This window comes from Anoplolepis gracilipes, chromosome 7 (assembly GCF_047496725.1).
Source record: "Anoplolepis gracilipes chromosome 7, ASM4749672v1, whole genome shotgun sequence".
NCBI classification, from domain to species: Eukaryota; Metazoa; Arthropoda; class Insecta; order Hymenoptera; family Formicidae; genus Anoplolepis; species Anoplolepis gracilipes.
In genome coordinates this window covers 11,583,157-11,603,771 of record NC_132976.1, presented here as the reverse complement: position 1 = coordinate 11,603,771, position 20,615 = coordinate 11,583,157, and the positions used below count along the sequence as shown (strand labels likewise).

General features: G+C 36.1%; 1 protein-coding gene across 6 annotated transcripts in view; it reads left to right on the top strand.

The window, feature by feature from the left end:
* Rbp6 (RNA-binding protein 6) overlaps positions 1–20,615 on the top strand; it is a 602,105-nt gene that overhangs the window by 164,563 nt on the left and 416,927 nt on the right. Inside the window, exon 2 of one of the 6 annotated variants that reach the window (XM_072896320.1) lies at positions 15,969–16,025. The exons of the other annotated variants lie outside the window; for them this stretch is intronic. The gene's annotated coding sequence lies outside the window, so the exon portion shown is untranslated. The remainder of the gene's footprint in view (positions 1–15,968; positions 16,026–20,615) is intronic. 6 annotated transcript variants of the gene reach the window in all.

The window sequence follows — 20,615 nt, the reverse complement described above, 5'->3', positions numbered from 1 at the left end:
CAGATAATGCGTAGGTAACATGCATTTGTACGGCATATGTGTTAGAAGGAAACTTTACAACTACGCTGACAGATCAGCGAGCTTTATGTACATGTATAATTCAAATAGTAAATAAATTAAGATAATTTCTCAAGTTTAATTTGTAACCATACTTAATCTGATTGTTATAATTTAGAGAGTAACAAAGTACTGATTCGTTGTGTGACTGATACATATATTTTGAGCTACTTGAGCGGATGAATCGAGAAATTAAGATTAATAATGAGACAGACATTTTAAAGAATTTTATAATCTATCTTTTTGTGAAACTTTTTTTTAATGAAATTTAAATTTAAATAATTCCTTTGCTTTTGAAGAATTTTCAATTATCTGAATCATACATATATTGCTCGAAAGCAGACCGCTCATGCCGAGTGTTTAGAAATGCAAACAGATTGGAGAGGTGTGTCGCAAGGAGTTGAAACGCGTGTATAAAGGGGAAGTACGGGGATATTTGGATCAAAGTATAGGAACTCGCGGGGCCCACAGGGGCGAGGTGGGGATCGTGGTGGGCAACAATACCGGTAAATGAACCGGCGGTAACTCTCGAGCAACCCCCGCTGCATCTTCAGCGATGTCTGCTACTGGAGATAGTGTCCCGTCCTGTGTATACGACGGCTGTTTTCATCCCTTCCGCAGTGTGTGTTTCACGACGCCGAAGGGTGAAGTGCCTGCGGTCTGTGAGGACGCGTGTGTATATGTTCACGTGTGTGTATCACCACGCGTATGTGTGTTTGTGTGTTCTTCGGCATATGAGCGTGATGAGGTGTGGGTAGGTTTCTACTCGTGGTCGTTACACCAGCGTCGTCGTCGAGTGTCGGTGGATCCATAATTATGCACAGACTTAGGGATCGACGCCAGCGATTATTAAGCGTCTGCATCCTCTACGCGGATTAGGGAAAAATAGGAAGATGCAGGATATTTGGGTCATTTTCCGAGATTATGAGATTATCTCGTGTAATGTTGCAGAACCGACATTATAGAGTATCATCTTTTAGTAAATATTAATGTTTTTAAATTCTAGAAGATTGTATCGATAAATTTAGAAATAAGAATGAAGTGGCTCTTAACAGTAGTAGAGAGAAAAAATGATTTTGCACAAGAATTTGATATCACATTTAACGTTAAATTGTCTTATTTTTAGCTTGGGTCTGCATGTTAAGTAATAAACTCAAAATTAAAAAGGGTAAAAAATATATTTATATTCTTAATAATTATAACGATACGCAAGTCTCAGAATATACTTATTTTAATAATTAATTTTAATTAATTCAAGAAGCACTCTCGATTCTCCCAACTCTCTGCCAATTTATCGTTGCTTTTAACACACGTAGGTAACGTAAAAGACGCGTGTTTTAACGGGTTTCATAAAGAAGAAACATTTCCCACAATGTTTCCTTCCTCCTAACCGTTAACGATGAAGATACATTACACGGACTCGTTAACGCATGCTCTCGTTGTTACTCTATCAGCTCACACTGGGAAAATTGTTTATTGCCGAGAAGGATATACGTTATTCGCGAGGTTACTGCGAACTGGCGTGTTACAACGGGACGGCGCGGCGTGTGGGTTTATATGCATAGAATCGCGAGCAAAAGCACCAACCTCGTTGCGGAAACGACCTGGCTTTAGCCGCTCTGTTTTGTTCCGTTTCTCCTTTTTCTTTCGTTACTTCCTTCTCATCTTTCTCTCTCTTATCCCACCGCTCTCCGTCGCGTCGCGTCGCGTCGTCGTGCGGCAGGAATTATCGGATTTTCTCGGATGCGAGTACGCGGCTGGTGGATGTAAGAGGCTGAAAGCGATGGTATTAGTAGTGCAGTGAATGGGAAAGAGCCGCGAGAAAGAGAGAGAGAGAGAGAGAGAGAGAGCGAAAAAGAATGCAATGCACGTCGTTCGAAGAAGCCGAGTAATGCAATCTCGACACGCAAGGCAAACAGGATGACAATTGTAACACAGCGTTAATTACTATATCGATGTAAAGCAAGATATGAATACAGCTATACTGTGACACAGTGTCACTTGATAGGTACATTGTCTTTGAATCTGACGTTGGCAGAGTGTATTGTTAAATTTAACAAATAATATTTAATGCGTAATTTTAGATAAAAATCCTTTATATCGAGATGGTTTTCATTAATACGATGAGAATGATGTTTGACATATTAAGTTTCCGAATTTTAATTCCCTTCAAGCGTTTTATATAATGGAAATTTATGTGATATTGTTATTAAGATTACTATTATTATTAAGAATTATTATTATTTTAAGAAGGTAAAAGAGAAAATAGTTAGAGCGAAAATGGGAAATGCTGGATGTGTCGATACGTAGGCTGAGAAATGTCGGGATTCAATGATGGTGTAAAACCCGGATCCGGACTCGGTTCGATAGTCATTTGCATGCTAAATGCGCTTCGATTTCGCTGCTAAATAATTAAGTGACCTCACCACGGTCCAATTATTTCCTCTATGCGATTGCTTGCTATCACTTGTCGGCGTTTATCCGCTTATTTTTAGACTCTAACTCTTGGTGATATATATTACGTTAGACATTTAAAGATAAAAGAATAATTGTTATATATATGTCAAAAGATTAAATTTTCTCTTCCACAGCATTGATACTTATTGTTCCTACCTTCTAATTGAAAGTACCGATAAAAATAAGGATTAAATTACGATTTAAAGTATATTTTTATATGATTAATTTAGCAGAATGATATTAAAATAATTTAGCAGGATAATTTATAAACTAAGAAATTATAAACGCTAGTACAATAAAAGTAAAAATTGTACTATAAATTGATTTACTCATCAATACTAAATAATTGTATAATTCAATATTTATATAATATTTAATTATTTTATAATTCAATATTTAATTTTTTTTTTGTACTCAACTCGGTTGGGATAAATTAAATATTACTACATATTTAGTTAGTAGATACTTTATTGTTACGCGGAAAACTTTATTTTTGTATTGAATAGTTTCCAACTGGCATTTCGCATATACAGAGGTCTTTGCAATTTTTATTATTATACGTTGTTAAGAATGTTTTTAATCAACAGTAGCAATTTTTCGATATGTAAATGTAGCTAGTAATTATATATAAAAAGAGAAGAAACGAGTGACACACTTTGAAAATGTGAATTAAGCTATTCACTTCTCTAATAACGAACAATTAAGGATAACGATACACATTTGCATTTATTAGATATAAAATTTATATTTAACGAGCTTGTGTGCATACTGTATGATATTATCGCACATTGTACGAGAATTGAGTTGTACCGAGCAATCGAAAATTGTTTGCTTTTTTTTGCTACTGTGATTTTCAAACTAATAAAAAATATAAATGAAGATTTTTTTTATTAATCTAATGCTATGTAAATATTTCAATAAAATTTCTCTATTTAAAAATTACATTGTTTGCGTGTATTGTACCAGTAATCGTTTTCGATATTTTTCATATTAAATATTTCACCAATTAATTCTGATATTAAATTTCGCGTATGATGAAAATGGACTAACAATCGACATTCATTAGCTATAAAATTTGTATGTCTGAATTTACGTAGTTTAATGTTACCGCATACTTTATGAGAAGTAAATTATTGTATGTGTAAATAATAAGATTCTTTTTCCCATTAGCGTTTGTACGGCACGTAGCCATTTAACGCACGATATTAAACATTTTGCCAATTAATTTTGAAATTAAATTTCTTGCACGATAAACGAGCTAATTATTATCATTTAAATGCTTATATATTGATCGCATGTATGGGGAAAAGGTTGGATAAAGAACGACGATGCAATAGTTAAGGGCCAACGAATCGTGTTCTTTGTTGGTTGTCACATATTCTATTGCATAACTGGGGATTGCCAATGCATAAGTGTGCATGGAGGTCGCGAGAAAAGTTCGTAGGAAATGATACCCCTGTCTCGCGACGTTCGCGACAGCATACGGCCGTAAATAGCGGCTTCCCGGTTCTATAGCGAGGTCGTGCAGTATTTATATCAGCGATCGACGTAAACGCATAAATGTTGCAAGTCCGCCGTTTCCTGGTAGGTATCTATGCCGCTCACGAATGTCGGTCGAGCGGTCAGGTGTTGCCGATTCGTAGCGGAACGCGAGGGACATCGTGTAGACACGAGACGAGCTGCAAATTGCGCTGTCTGAGTGATATTCGATACAAAAGTATTCCATATCAGTTCGACTATTTTATTTGTATCGATAATAAGTTTATACAAACTACATATAATATTTAAAATTATGAAATTATGTTTTCTTCGAATACGTTTTTTACCATTTTTTTTAATTTTGTGAGAATATAGCTTCTTGTCTTTTTTCTTAGAGCTTATTTGTGATCATTTTTTTAGGCTTGCACACTTGAATCTCGACTTGACATAAATAAATTATTAATATCGAATATATATTAAAATTTGAGTTATTTCTGCATAACTAAATTATTTTTTTTTTTATTCTCTCTCTCTCTCTCTTTCTCTAATATTTAAATATACTTTAATAGTATAGCTAATGCTTAGAATGCTGTTTAGTAAAGTTGAACTATCGGTTAAAGGTTCATGTACATATTTATGTAATATTAGATCGTGCTATGTTATGTTATGACCATCAATTTAACTTTAAAGTCGATAAGCGTAAAGCAACTATAAATGGAACATAGTTGCTCATTGGTTATTCAATTAGTATATTATAGTTGACGTTAAGCATATACAAGATTAACACATTATATGTGTATACTAGAGTAGTTAAACTATGATGATCGATTAGCTAACAATAAGTGTGACATGTCTTTTACATACATTTTATTTCTTTTTCTCACTTTTTTGCCTTTTCTTGTCAAGTTAAAAAAGTTTAATTTAAAAGAGATAATAGATATAAATTTTTCAGACCAGATTTTCGTAATGTCGGTACTTTTTAAAGCTTTGTATAAATCAATATTGATATTTTAAACTTCTTGCATCATTTGATGTATTAATTTTTTTTTAATGATAGCAAAGCCTGTCAATAATAATAACATTTTACAGAAAATACTAATATCATTTAGAAAAATGAAAATATATATTTCCTATTTCTAAAAAATATAGACTCATTCTTAAATTTTAATTCAGCTCGAAAATTGCAATAAACATAAGCGCGTTAAATTCGATTAGAATTTAGTTATGGGACAGTACGGTACAGTCATCCGCGGCACGTACGGCAGTCGGATATCTTCTTTGTCGAAGTATCCGTGCCCAGAATGAAACAGAATGGACATAAATGGACTCCGCGATGTGGTTCTCGATCCTCTTTGGCGAGATTTCTTCGATCGGAGCTCGCCGGCAGCGGTCGGGCCTCCTCTTTCATACGTCTCGAGTTTTATTGACGACGCCGAAGAGAAAAAGGAAGAAAAAAAAAAAAGTGGGAGGGCAGTGCGGATGGCGTCGTCTCGTTCTATGAGCTTTGCCAACGCAAGTAGAAATAAAATATTTGAAACACGCGCGCGGATTCTGGCTCTCGCGTTCCTTTCCTTTTCGCTATCAGCCTCCTTTTGCCCTTCCTCTTACTCTCTCATCCTTCCTAATCATTACATCTCGTTCGCTCTCTTCCTTTTTTCTTACCGTGTTGGACAACATTTCGCGAATCCATCGATAGGGGAAAAATTTTCTCGTTTGCCTCCGACAGAAGATGCATTACATTTGGCAGCGAATTCACTCAGCAAGATTAAGCTTATTTTCCCTAGGCCGATATCGTATATTCCATAGTTACTCGATCTTTTAGGTAAAACGAGGCAGAATCTCGCACCAGTCCTTTTTCCTTTGCAACCGAGATCAATCAACTATTTTTGCAAATCGATCCTTCTATTTTTTCATCGTTTATTTTCAGCAAAAGTAGAAATCAGTGAAAACACAAGACATTTCGTTACATATACATACTGTATTTTTAAAACGTTATTTCATTACCTAGAGATTGGAATATAAAAATGTTTTTTTGTTGAAAATTAATAAACTAAATCTTGGTGAATCGTGTTTTGACGATTAATAATATGACGATGTTATTAATTAAGTTAAACTCAATTACTTATTTTTTATTTAAGGGAAGTAGATTAATTAAAGAGTTTTTATATTTAGCTGTGATCAACCTTGTTTTTCCTGCTCGTCTCTTTTTCTTAACCAGCCTCTCTTTGTGCCTCATTTATTTCCGAAATCTTTTGTAGATACCGTTAGTTAAAAAGAAAACTCGATTAATTTTTTTCAAGACTTTTTAAAGTTTTATCTTTCATACCTTGTGTAATTTCAAATCGGATCATATTCATTTCCTCAGGTTTAGTGAAAATTTAGTTTATTTTTGATACGGTAGAGATTATTATGAACTTTCGATTTGACTTCTCCAATTCCAAGAATCGAGTGTAAGTTGGATATTTGAATTATTGCCTGATAAGATCCTCTCGTTAGAACGGATACTATTCGATTGGATAAATTCACCTTGAAAGCGGCGAAAGTGCTGCGCGAAATGAACCGACCGTCTTTCCTTTGAAGACCTCTTCAGAGTTTTGGCGTTAATTGATGCGAGTCTGCAATTTGGGAAGATCGCACTTCTGGTCATCTTTCCCGACTCAGTTCAAGACTCTCCCCAGATTCCCGAGCAAGCTTACTTGTGAGATTACTCTGTTCTCTCAGCATCCGCTCTCTTCCCTCCTTCGATTTCGACGACAAATAATTTTCCTCGGTGAGAATATCTCCATTCAGACGTTGACTTTTCAAAATTCCTTCCATCGAATTATATATCTCTAATATATAATTTCTATCAAAACACGTACGCACACATAACTATGATCTTTTCATAATAGTGTGGAAATTCTCGGAATCGGTGGAGAATCTTGGAGTTTGTGTTCGCCGAAGAGTAAATCGAAAGGGGGATGACGCTTAACCGCGGGATTTATTGTACGGGAAACAATAGCGAGAAACGCGAGACCGGGCCCACAACCGCATAAATTAGACTGAGGCATTCCGACTTCGTGGCGCGCATATTAAGCATGCCGCATCTTGTATCTCTGCAATGATTTAGCGAACTCTGTCCTTTCGAAGAGCATCAATTAGGATAAATTCGTATCAATAGGCACGTGCAATGATTTGAATAAAATCATCCATTGCAAAATGCAATAGACCAAGTATCAGATAAATACGCCTAACCGTAGCATAATTGAGAACGCAAATCGGAAAGTTATTTATTTTTCAATTTCTTTTTAGCCAGTTTATAGACTTTTAGTGACCGTTTTTTTTATAAGTTTCGTTCCTTTTCTCATTCTCAGATATATGTATGAGCAAACTTTAGCTTTGGACATTGCATTTCGTAATGTTACATTGCTCTTAATCATCTTTCTTATTGCCGCTTCTTTTTCGAGAATGCTTCTTCAATAGTTGCAGAGCTCTTTAAGGTCACGTTACGATATATTTATATTTTTCATTTCTACAATATTCTTAGTTTAGAATATTTTTCTTCTTTTTCTGTTCATAACTATTAAAAAGTATTAATACAAAGTTTCTATTTCTACATTTAAAATGTATTTTATAAAGTATAAAAAATTTTGTGTGTAAACTGTATTATAATTAATTATTAAATAAAATAAATAAAGCTTGAAATAATATAAAAAAAGAAAAAGAAATATCTTGATTCCAAAAAAATATGAAAAAATGTTAGTTAAAATTGAAAATACTCTTTAATTTGATCTTTTATCTTCTTAAATACAGAATTTGTTGCAAATCTCGATAACGCGAAGAAAAATTACGTCGACCAATTCTCGTACTCCGCAATTAAATCTTACTGGGAGGTTACGCTAGGGAGAAACTTGTCCTCTTTCTGTTCCCTTCCCTCCCTTGTCGCTTTCGTCGATTTATATTCGGCAATCGTTGTAATCGTGAAAAGTACGGAACACGAATCAATTCCCTCACCCCTAAGAACGTAGAGAGTGCGAGAGGAAGGGTGCAGGAGGTGGCAAGCTGGTCGAGGGGGCGAAGAAGCGAAGGGGCTGGTTGTCCGTACGAAGAACTTTTCAAGACTCGGGTTAAAGTAGCCGATCTCTTGCGTTCTCCTCTCTTGCTCCTTCACTTTTCTTTTTCCTTTTTCTTGTCCCCATCGCACTCTCCTACTTTAGCCTTTTTAACCATCCCCCTTTTGAAACTGATCGTAGGAATCGGCTTTCGGCTGAAGAAAAAGCCGCGTCGATCCCATCGCTCTCTCTCTTTCAAAAGTTCCTCGGATAATTGATTGTTTTGCCAGAGCACGCTTTCCATCCCCTTGTCGATGCCCGGCTGTCGCCCTCTTCTTACTGCGTGAAAGGGATGTATCTTGACTTCGTCTCTGTGTTGTCTTTCCGGAAGAACGCTTCGATGTTCTGCGTCATTTCTGCATAAATGGTTTATAGAGAAACTGGATGGTTCAGTTACGTCAAAAGTTAATAAATTTAATACATTTCGAGATTCATAAATTTGACATTGCGTAAAATATTTTTAATTTTTTTAAATATAAAATTAATTATTAAGTATTAATTTTATATTTTAAAACACTAAAAATGCTTGCGCAATGTCAAATTTATAAATCTTGAAATGTATTATTATAGATTTATTAATTTTTGACATAGTTGATCCGTCCAGTTTATTCTAAAACGCTTAATGCTTGAAAAATCAATAGTATCTTATATAGTTATATTAAGTATTATGTATAATAACTATTAATTTATATGTATTATATATAATAAAAATTAATAATATCTTATATAAAATAAACTAAAATATATATATATATATATATATATATATATATATATATATATATATATATATATATATATATAACGATTATTTTATTACAACTAAATTTTATACCAGAAATTTTTTATTTATATATTTTATTTGTAACATAATGCACAGTGAATTCACCTATATTTTGAGAATGCTCACATGTTAAAATATAACGTTTAAGATTTTAGAGACACATTTTAGTGATTGTGTTTGGCAAACTAAAAATAATCGTTTAAAAGTTGGAAACATTCCCAATCTCAATATCATTATTTTTCTGTCACGCTTTTAGAGAATATGATATTTATATACCTATATATAGAAAGCATATACTGTATACTCTGCATCTATACCCAGAAATTAAAACTACTCCGGTTGATCGTTTTTTGTGGATGAAACGAGCGCGTGTTGATAACACTTTAATCTGAGCGCAACCATGAGCGTCAATTCATTAATGAGTTGACCCAATGGCAAAGGCAAATCATTAGTTTAAGAGTGTTTGTTTCAACTTTGATAACGATTGAATTGATCTTGTTTGCTTGTTTACAAAAATATTTAGAGTATCATACAAATTTTTCGAATACCTGGTTTAATTTTACTATTATTTGTCACGTTTTAAAAATTAACTTTTTTAGAAATGTATAAAATTCAAACTATTTTCTAAAAATACTTTCTAATTATTATCACACGTTTATTACATCACATTTGATTTATTGTAAAATTACACATAGATAAATGGAAGATTAATTTGCGTTTCCATTTAAAATTAAAAGAAAGAACTGTGTTAAGGGAAGATAAAGATATTTTCATATTATAACGTCAAATGTTACATCTCAAATTATAACACATCTTACTATATTAAATGAGCGAAAGAAATGTAGCTGATGCTAAATGTGGAACATGAAAATCGATCTATAATATATACAAATATTTTCTAAACTACTCTAATGTCTCAAATATTGCCTGAATATTTCGAATGTTTCTTTTTCGAATACGAAGCTCGATGGAAGAAGACACCCTCGGTAAAACGATAGAAATGAAGAGGGAGGGATAGAGGTGCGAGGGTTACGTGAGTCTCGGAAAGTTGGCGGAAATGTCAAATTCTCGAGCGCTCGCTTCAAATCAGCGTCCAAATAAGACGACGCCTTCTCGCAGGGCTTGCGCTTCTCTACTCTTCTTGTCTTCGCTGCTTTACGTTCCCCTCGCTTCGAAATTCTTCGTCACCTTCTCCACCTTGCCTTCTCCCCTCTCTTCCCTCGTGTTCTCAACCCCTTTTCTTCCCACAGGACTCGCTCGCGTTTTCCACGCTGACGACCAACGCCGTCAACGGCTAAGACGTCTCACTTTGCCGAGGCGCGCGCTACACCGGATGTTGGAAAACGTGTCCTCATCCCCCTTCTTACCATTTCACCTTGCCTTTCCCTCTGTCCCTGCTTACTCGTTTTGCTTGAGCCTCTGCCATCCTTTTCCACGTCTCTCATGGTGCTGGATGGAAATCACGTGAGAGACTTGCCGGCAGCCATGTTGACGAAATATTCTCGTATTCTCCCGGCGATAGCCCCGGATTGTCTGCTTCGATGTGCATATTTACTTAACGGGAATATCCACGGAGTTGTTCCGCTAGCTAGAGTTGTTCTCGGGACAGTGATTCACTTGTCGCGCAGGAACTCCTCAGGGATAACGATCTTATTCTCCGTGAAAGGAAAATTCTCTATTTCCAAAGTTAGGATTTAACTCTGCAAACGCGAGAGATCAGAGAGCAGCGGTCTTCTAAATTAGGAGATTAATATTTTTAATTCTCTGTGTATAAAAAAGGATTAGTAATAATTCGTTTAATTCTTTGAATGCAAAGTTAAAGTAACATTCTTGGATTTAAAGAATTAAAAGAAAATGAACAAGTTTTTTTCTATAAAATTGTTTCAGCCAGAGTGTCTAAAGATAAAAGTTTTTATTCGTCATAACATCTTTTCAGAGATAATAATCTTTTGCAAAAAGTCATTTATTTTTATAATGAGATTCTATTTTCTCGAAGGCGCATTTATATACATTTTTTAAAATAAAAAAATCTTGTGATTTTTAAATGTAAGATTAAATTCTAAAAAGAGTAATTTAATCGGCTAATTTTTCTTCGAATATCAAAATGGACAATAATAGACGTCTCAGTCTATAGCTTGTTTGGATATTTACACATGGGACGTAGTGAACTTTTCAAATGTCAAAGTTGGCTTCGTGCCGGTTTGTCAAGCGCTAAACTAACAGCACCGATATCCTCGTGGTGGCTGCTGGAATAACGCGAATGTCACGTGGCGATCGATTTCTCGTTTATCTCTCGAGCAATGACGTAAATACAATAGCTTATGATGACGTAACAACATAATACTATATCTTCGTTGCTTCGACGTCGGTAGTTTTACTGTTAAAACATATTTCGAATTTTTTACACATTTTAGGAAGCAAAACATAATTTTCATATAAATATACGACATCAAACGATCAAGTTAAATGTAAAAATTGCATGTCAATTAATGCATTTAATATTAAATGCATGAAAACTATGCCAGTTCTCTTTTCGGCCCTTAAATCTTGGATAAAAAAACATTTTTTTCGATGTATTTTCAGATATGAAAAATCTGAATACATTTATTGATATTGAAACACATTACATATCGGTTATGTATACACATATCTACAAATTGTACGTACATACAAACGTACGCATAGCTATATGCATCCATCCACGTGCCTGTGAACGACGTATGGAAGGGTGGTTTTGCGCAGTGGTCGCAGTGAAGAAACAGCGAAATGCGAATGCTCGAATTATTTACGCTAAATTTGCGCGACGACGTGCGCGAAACGAAGGCGCGTGATAAAATACAGAATGTAAAATGCAAAATGCCAGTGGACTCGGCCAGAGAAGGCGAGGCCCTTGGGGGCGAGAAGAGGATGGAATTGGGGGGGGGGGGAGGGGAATTGAAGACCTACGAAATGCAGATTCGACCGACTGAAAACTAGAACGGGCCTCTGTAATCTCTCGAATTATTCGTATATTATTTCCCGTTCTCGTTCGATCGAGATGTTTGTTCAAGATTCTTATCTCCACCGTCTTCTTCTCTTCCTTTCTTTTTTCTTATCTAATCTTACTTATTTTTGTTGTTTCTTTTCTTAAACACATTGTATTTTTTTTTTTAAGTATAAAGCAGATAAATTATTATACATGTTTTACAATTGTTTTGTTTGATAGATTACACTTAAATATATTTTATATTTTTGAAAGTTGATGGATTGATATGACGTAATATCTTTTCATTATTGCGTTTTGTACGGATTATATCTTTTTAACCAAAATCTTGATCAAATCTTTATACGCCACAAACATATATGAACATTCTTTATTAAGTGTCTCGATGAAATCAAATCTAAAATTAAAATTGAGATGAAAGCGCAAAGTTCACTTGAATTTGGCCGTAGAATGCGCTTTTGTTAGCACTTTGAAGTCTAAACTCGCCAAAATCTTTTATTAATGTCACGATGTTAATACAGCTGCCAATCTCTTATTATCTGCCAATAACAGCACAAATGATAAACCTGGCACGATTGCGTGTAACGGTACGATGAGTTCATTAATCGTCACCCCTTCGTCCACGTGTTTGCGCTCTTTCCCGCCAATGGCGGCGACGGCGACGGCGACGGCGGAGGCGGCAGTAGATCCATTTAGTGCCGTAGTTTCGTAGTTTCGCAGTTACCCGGGTTGTCGGTGGCGTCCATTTGTATCGGGCGAAACGGCTTCGAGAACCCGTGGTACTGGCCGGTGGCCAGGAATTTATCCCGATCCCTTCCCGTCGTTACGTACAGGACGACCAGGCCGCGTCCGTGCCGTACAGTGCAGGTGGACCGCCGTGTAAACGCCGTATTTATTGCCTCGTCCCCGGATGTAAATGCGCGTGCCGCGGATTATTGGGAACTGATCTTCCGGTCTCGGGGATAATTCTGGGGACGTGATCACCCCGGCCGCGATTTCCCGAGTTTCGGCGATACGCCAAATTGCGTCCATTCCCTGCATGCGCCTTTATTTGTTACAATGGGCAGTAATTATCAATTATTAACAATGATTACGTAAGATCGATCTACGAATGACAACAGTAATATACATAAAAAAGAAATTGTTATAACGCAAATCTGGAATAATAGCAAGCCATTAGTTTGTCGATTCTACAACAAAATTATTTTTGTTTATTTTTTTCAATAATTTTTAATTTTATGTTTGATAATTTTATCATTGCTGCCGTGCTCACTTCATTATCACAATTATATTAATTTTGTTCTAATTAGATTGTTTTGCAGCAAAGTAATTATAACACGAATTAAAAGAACGTATATTTAAAATCTTAAGTCCTTACACATAAAATTTTGAGAAGCATCAATCGCTTCTGTATTGCATAACTTGGCTCAATTAGTGGTGTATCCGTTAATTATCTAGCCCTTGTAACGTCAGGAATTACACGATCGACGTGTATGTGACTAAAGCGGTAAACGTTCGTGGTTTCTGCGAACATTCGACCGGTGCCACGAGAACATGGTTGAACATCGTCTGTTGGTTTTCTTTATCAAAGATTCAGTCCAGCGCAGGCAGCGGCGGTAGATATTTGTGCGTATTTCAGAGAACCGCTTAATTTTACGACGTGAATGCGTCTTTAAAGATGAATTTATACGATTATCTTCATACAGATGATTATCTAGGATAGTATATTCAAAACGAGATAGAACAATTAATTTGCGTAATTATAGAAAAATTTAATCTATTTTATGCGTTTGCAAAATACGAGAATTATGTATATGTATTTTTTTTCACTATCGCATGAAAAAAATATTAGAATTTAAATAGCTCTAAAGGACGCTATTATATTCTATAATAATATAGCCTTAAAGCAAAGAAAAAAAATAGAGAGTCTTAGTTTACATGTAAGAAATTATAAGTATCTATGAGATACTTAATTTTGCATGTAAAGCAATATCTTCAGCATAGTCGATTTTTATAAAAATTACGTTTATTCAATGAGGTCACATCAGACGACTCATTTGGAATAATCATCGAGAACGAACGCAGAAATTCATTTTAACTCCCGTACGCAGTGACGTTAACATACCGCGGGATTGTCAGAGGAAGGTAGCAGTGGTTGCCAGCGCAGTGGGTTTCCGGTGTCTGCGGTCGAGTCCAGGTTCCGAATATCAAGAATTTATACCTGATCTACGGGCACCGGGCTCATGCTTGAGTTACGAACCTAAATCGCGCCGTCATGTATCTCATTCTTTTTGTGATTAATAATGGCTTTAAAAAAAAACACGCTTTAAACGTGTAACTTGTCAGCGATACGCTAGGAAAAACACTTTTCCATCAAGATGCTTAAAGTTTTCATGCTTCTAGAAATCTCTTAGGAAAAGAATATTTTTCTAGAATTTGTTTGATTATATATATGGAGCTTCTCTATATATTCAGAAACAGCTTTTTTAAATCATCTTCCACGGATAAGATTAACTTTTTTTAACTGCTTTAAGAATTAAGTTTGTATATAATGTATAACCATCGCAATGTAAGTTCAATTTAACTTTTGGCAACGAATGGAATTATATTTTTCTAGATTTTTAGATAGATGAGGAAGAACGCCATACACTTGAACGACATCTTTCGTTTATTGTTACTTCCGTTTCAATACAAAGTCGAGCAGACTCGGTATTCGACCCGAACTTGAAGAGCTACGCGAATACCATACATCACTCAGAGTGCTATTTCACAAATTGCATGCACGTAACATTTCTCCCGATAACACATCGATTTCTCGGGGATGCATTTTTTAAGCGACCCGTCGTGTCGCGGAGAGACGTCGGGCGAGCCGATAGCGGTCTAAGAAAATTACTTTCGTCGCCGAGAGACGACGCGGCGCGAGGAAGTGCATCGGCGGGCGATAAAAGGCGACGCCTTCACCGCCGCCGCCGTCGCCGCCGTCGCCGTCGCTTCTCGAGCTCCGAGATCAATTTGCGATCCCGACCTCACGCCTCTCGCGCTGGAACTCAAGCTCCCCAAGTCCCGCCAATCTAGCTCCGTAAATAACGACCGCCGGAAGTTGCCGGGGCGCGGCGGAAGATCCCTCGGCGAGCTCGCACTTTGTCAGAGACGGATGACGCCGCGGCGCTCGCCGCGATCGGATCGACCGGTGATTTACGATGGGCGCCGTCACGCCGATCGTTCTTGTGTGTCTCGAGATTATTTCGATGCGCGCAAATTACGGAGGCGAGAACGGGACGATGAGGAAGGAACGCGCCGCTCCGCTCCGCTTCTTGGTTTCCGCGCCTTGGGTCTGAGGTATTCCCCACAACACAAATAACTCGCCGATGTCAATTAAATTTTTTTCTATGTAAAGTTGATTTATAGTGCGTCTCGTCGGCTTTTGCTTTCCGACGAAAATTTGATTTGAATTGTTTAATATTGATACTTGCTGAACGATTGAGAATTTGGCTGGAGTGTAATTAATTAATTAATTAATTAATATTATTTTCTTTATCGATAACTTTTTAAAACTATTTCTTTGAAAATTGTTTTAAGATATTTTAAACAATAGTTTGCTTCTTTTAGAAGTCTATCGTTTCATTTTGATTGATGATAAATCAACTTGTCTTCTGACGAGTAAACAATAATCTCCTGTCATTTTCTATTATTTAAGCTGCAAACGCAATTCACTTCGTTTCTCAGAAGCCTATTACTCTATGTTGATTGATGATAGAGGAGTAGATTTATGAGTAAACAATCATTTTCTTCTGATCCATCGTAATTCAAAGGCAAACGATATTTGTATCGATAATTTTATTAAGTATATAAATTATTTCTCATGTTACGAAACCAATCGTATATCGATTTTTGTAATGATTGACGAACAAGATTACCTTGAAATTGCCTTTGAATGTTTATGATTGTTGATCGATTAAAATATCTTTTAATAATATAGATGGTTTTTTTTTTAATAACATTCCGTTATACCTTTAATTAATACAATCATATTATTCGTCTCGATTTATTCATCTTTATTGCATATACATTCCGCAAATTATAAGTAATAACACGAGTTTTTTGCTTTCTGTTTCAGGTAAGATTACGTTGCATCTTTATAACGGAGTAGGATTTACTAGAGATTAGAGATATGGTAAGTAAAAAATACACGGTCTTCAATGTATTCAATCGTGTTAAAGATTGTCAATTATTTGAACACCGGCTCGATATTAATGATTGTTATCTACATCTGTACCTAAAGGTAGTCAAGCGTAACATATGATCTCGTATTTCAATATATCAGTTTATAGGATCATCGTCAAGATGAATGATCGCTAAAAAACAAATCATCGTTTTTAATTAACGAAAATTTTCAGCACGTCGCCTCGACTCTTCTTCATCCGACACACATTGACGTAAATTCAGTCTAACAGTTTTGCGATGCACGCTTGAGATGCCTTTTCGGACACTCAAGAAACATTCTCTCACAAAGTGTTTGCACGTCAAGGTGTTTGTCGCTCAGGCGGATTACAGTTCTCTACGTCAGCGCGTAGATGGCGGTAGAATGCGCTTTCGGATTTAAAATCTCTATACGGAATTTCAAGGGGCGTGACATCGATTCGCCGATTTCGTCGCTTAATCCTGAGGGTACCAAATCCGGATAAGAAGTATCCGGAAGTTCCTAATCCTCCATCGGCTGCTATGTTTGTGAGAACAAAGTCGGTTGCAATGCAGTTCGATAAAACAAAAAGTGTATAGGATGAAACACGGCTGAACTTTTTTACGATCGATGGAAAATCAAAAAGAAATGTACAACGTATATAGATGGTGTTGAAAAAGTAATGAATTTCACGTATAAAATATTTTTATTTCTAATGTATTACTCAAATCTGATTTGGTTCTTATTATTGTGAGCTACTGAGATACATGAAATTATATTTCTTCTTTTTTTTTTTTTTTTTTTATCTCTATCTTATCCGACATATTCTATCTATTTATTGTAAGAAATGCAAAACAAGATTCGCATTGTCATAATTGTTTCATCCACGGGCAAAGTTATAGGATATATGTCTGTAAAATGTTTTCGTCATTGTCAAGATTTTTTGAAAGAAGAGAATAATTGTCTGGATAAACCATCATCGCATAATCGCATAATAATCGAAATTTAGAAACGTCCATTTCCGTTTTCGTATTATGTCACGCTGGGACGTTTCACGATTAACGATGTAGCAGTTTCGTACGTTTCGCGACGGCGATAATTGAAATTCATTGTCTCGCGACATTTAAGGGGGCTGAAACACACGCGTGCGTTTCTCTCTTCTCTCGAAAAACCTGGTCAGTTTTTTCGTCTCCCCGTTTTTCCGTGGGTCGCCGGATTACGGGCGGCTGCGTTTTATCGGTCGGGCCGCGGTAATTAACAACGAACGATAATTAATTCGATTGGATCTCGCCCCGCGCTACCGATTCAACAGCATTTCGCCAACGGCGACAAGGGGCGCGAGTGGATATACGCATCGTGTCGACAATCCCGGCTTATAACGCCACTCGCCTCGCTCCGCGGCCCTTTGAGTAGCCTTTCAAAAAGGGCTTAATATCGTGATATTAAAACGCGCGATAATCGCGCGGTACGTTGAGGTCCCCGATGAAATAATAAACGGCTCGGGCCGTTTGATCGCGCTGCGTAAAATTGCGTTAAATTTTGGACGGCTCTCTCAATTAAAACCGCGAGTCACCATCTTCGTCCTGATAAAACTAAGAGAAAATGGAAGAAGGAAGAGACAAGTGAGAGGATGTAAAAAAAAAAAAAAAAAAAAAAGGAAATAGATTTTAGAATGAGAATTTTTTTTTCATAAATTTTAACTCAGAATGTTTCAAAATTAGCGTTTATTTCTTAACATAGAGAAAAATGTTGAAATATATCTCTAGATAATAGTTATTATATATAATAAAAAATAGAGAGCTGATTAGTATGTGTGTATTAAATATATGAAAATTATAAAATCTTCAAGGAAATTTAGTAACAATAAGTAATCCAGTTTGTTTAATAAATTAGTAAATGAATAATAGTTGATAGTTTTGAGACCTGCATTTTAATGCAAGTAAACCAAAAAATAAAGAAAAATTATATAAGCGTGCATAAAAAAATAATAAGAAATTTCCGATAACCAGAAATCAGAAGCAGAAGGAGAGATAATGCTGCAAGTTATATAAGAAATATCTAGTTTCAGTGGCTATTATATACATATAGAACTGTAGTAGTAAATAATAGAAATCACAGAAAAAAAAGAATGCGAAGCTGAGAGCAAATTGGAAAATTGTTCGTTTGGTTATTTCGTGTAATATTTAATTAACGACCGTGTATTGCATTTGCAGCAAATCGATGCCATCTCGATAATGAACCTTATCAATTATAACTGTGGCCGATGAGTCGATAAAGTATCTATACAGAGTACAATATGTATAACTTCACTTTTTGCGAAGCGTATTTTATGTAAATATTTAATGCAATTTCCTTCTATAAAATGAGCGAGCTAATGCTATAAATAAATGTTTCCACATATATATTGTTGCATTTGTGCAAAATAATAATGATTACGTTTACAAAATGAAAGGGCTATCTGTAGTATTACTTTAAATATATCGCGTTTAATCACAAAATAGGTAATCGACTCTGTGTTATATTAAATAAAAGAAAAATGATTTGTAGGCGAATTGATGTGGAACAATTAATAAATAATCGGCGGTCTCCAGAGATTGATGTGCGATATATATCAATTTTACGATTGAAACTTTTCACACATGAATCTGAGATTTTTTTTTTCTGTATATATACATTTTTATTTTGATAAAAATTTTTCTGTTAACGAAGCTTTAAATGAAAATAATATTTACCCGTATTTATCTGAAAAACAAGCTCCTGTTATTTATTTACACTCTTAATTATCAATTTTTTTATTCTACCTATTTATAATAATTTCAAATTTATATTAAATGTGCAAATAATTATTATTACAATTTTGAGCGTTGTTTGTAACGCTTCTATAAATAGGAAACACATGATTTTAGGGACACCCTATATGTCCGTTGATACGCGATCGGTGCATTAGCAGCATTACCATATGGAATCGTGAACGGAGTCCCAGAGATTTTGCCGCGATCGCAATTTGCATGATTGATTGCCCTAAAGCTCCTCCGGCTTTTAGCTCCTAGGTGATACTCTTGTTTCCATTAGGAATTGGCCGCTTCATAGAATGCAAAATGCATATGCGTTTAATTTCACGATTGTAACATTCTCGGCTCGCATTTGTATTTCGAACTGAAAAAGAGGCAGTTATACCTATCGCTTCATATATGCGACGAAAACATATTGCGCAAAATGTTGCTTTAATATAATATATAATAGAAATGTAATCTATAGAAAATGATATTCAACTGGACCGAAATGTCAAACTTTTTTAAATAATATTATAAAAAGTTTGCTGCGCAAAATATTTTAAAAAGTCAAAAATATGAAGAAATTTATTTCAAATCTACAATCTGGCGTGCAGAGCTTAGAAAAATGTGGCTTTAAAAATGAAAAAACTTGGAGCTATCTCCTGTCAATCTGTGAGACACGTTAGCTTTACCGCGACACGTCAAATCTCCGTTACGAAACGATCGCGCAACGCGCAAGATAATCGGAGCTGCGGTAAATCAAAAGCGATTTCTTTCTCGAACGTTATCGCTCTCACGTTGCTCGCCGAGACGTCGCGTCGTCGTGGGACTCGAGGAGAAGGCAAGCGCGTTCGCGACAGTGCTCGTCCGTGTCCGCGTGCCGCCCCCTCCGGGTGTCCTGTTCCCTGCTGTATTACATTCTTGTCGCGGGTAAGACAAGTAAGACAGAAACACAGCTGTAATCCGACGCGACGCGATCCGGTAATGCCGGCGCGCCGACTGTAATTTCAGATCGGCATTCGCTCGCGATTTAATCGCACCTCGACGCTCGCGCGTCGCGAATTAGCCCGGTACGACGCGCACCACTATTAGACCCGATTTGCGAATTTCACCCACGATATGCTCCTCCGGATGGTAACGAAATCCGCGCAATCGGATTACCGCCGTCGATCGAAGCGCTTCGTGGAAATATTCATGGAAGGAGAAGGGAGAAAAGACTTTGGAGTACGCCTTGAATATGCCTCTGCCTCTGCGAAAGTACCCTACTCTACTCGACATATACCGAAAAGATCCTCCTTTAAGTACTTTGACAGCGTCAGATTGTCGAGAGGCATTACATTATCGGGGAAAATAAAAAGTAACGTTCGTTACAGAAAAATTGCTACGTAATTTTTCCTACCAACTTTATTAAGTATACACGAACATTATGTAACATATTTGATTATTCAGAATTCTTCTGCGATATGGCGCGAGAAAATTTTCCTGCCAGCAGGACCCGAATGTAATCGATGTTTTGTCTCGTGACACTTTATTACAGCGTGCGTTCAATTACGAGGCGGTACGTGTAAGCATGTGAAACACGTCCACGGGGGCTACCTCGTTTCTGCGCGCGCGATGGTTACGTGGCTCGTTACGTCGCAGATTATTTTTTTATGCTGTATAATTATGAAAAACTGTTATGCTTTACAACGGCGCACGCAGACCGCCGTTACAAAATCCTTATGCACGCTGTTACATTTTGCGATGTTCTGATAATATAATTTTCCTAATTAATGTCACATGGTAATATATTCACGTGAATGAAAGAATT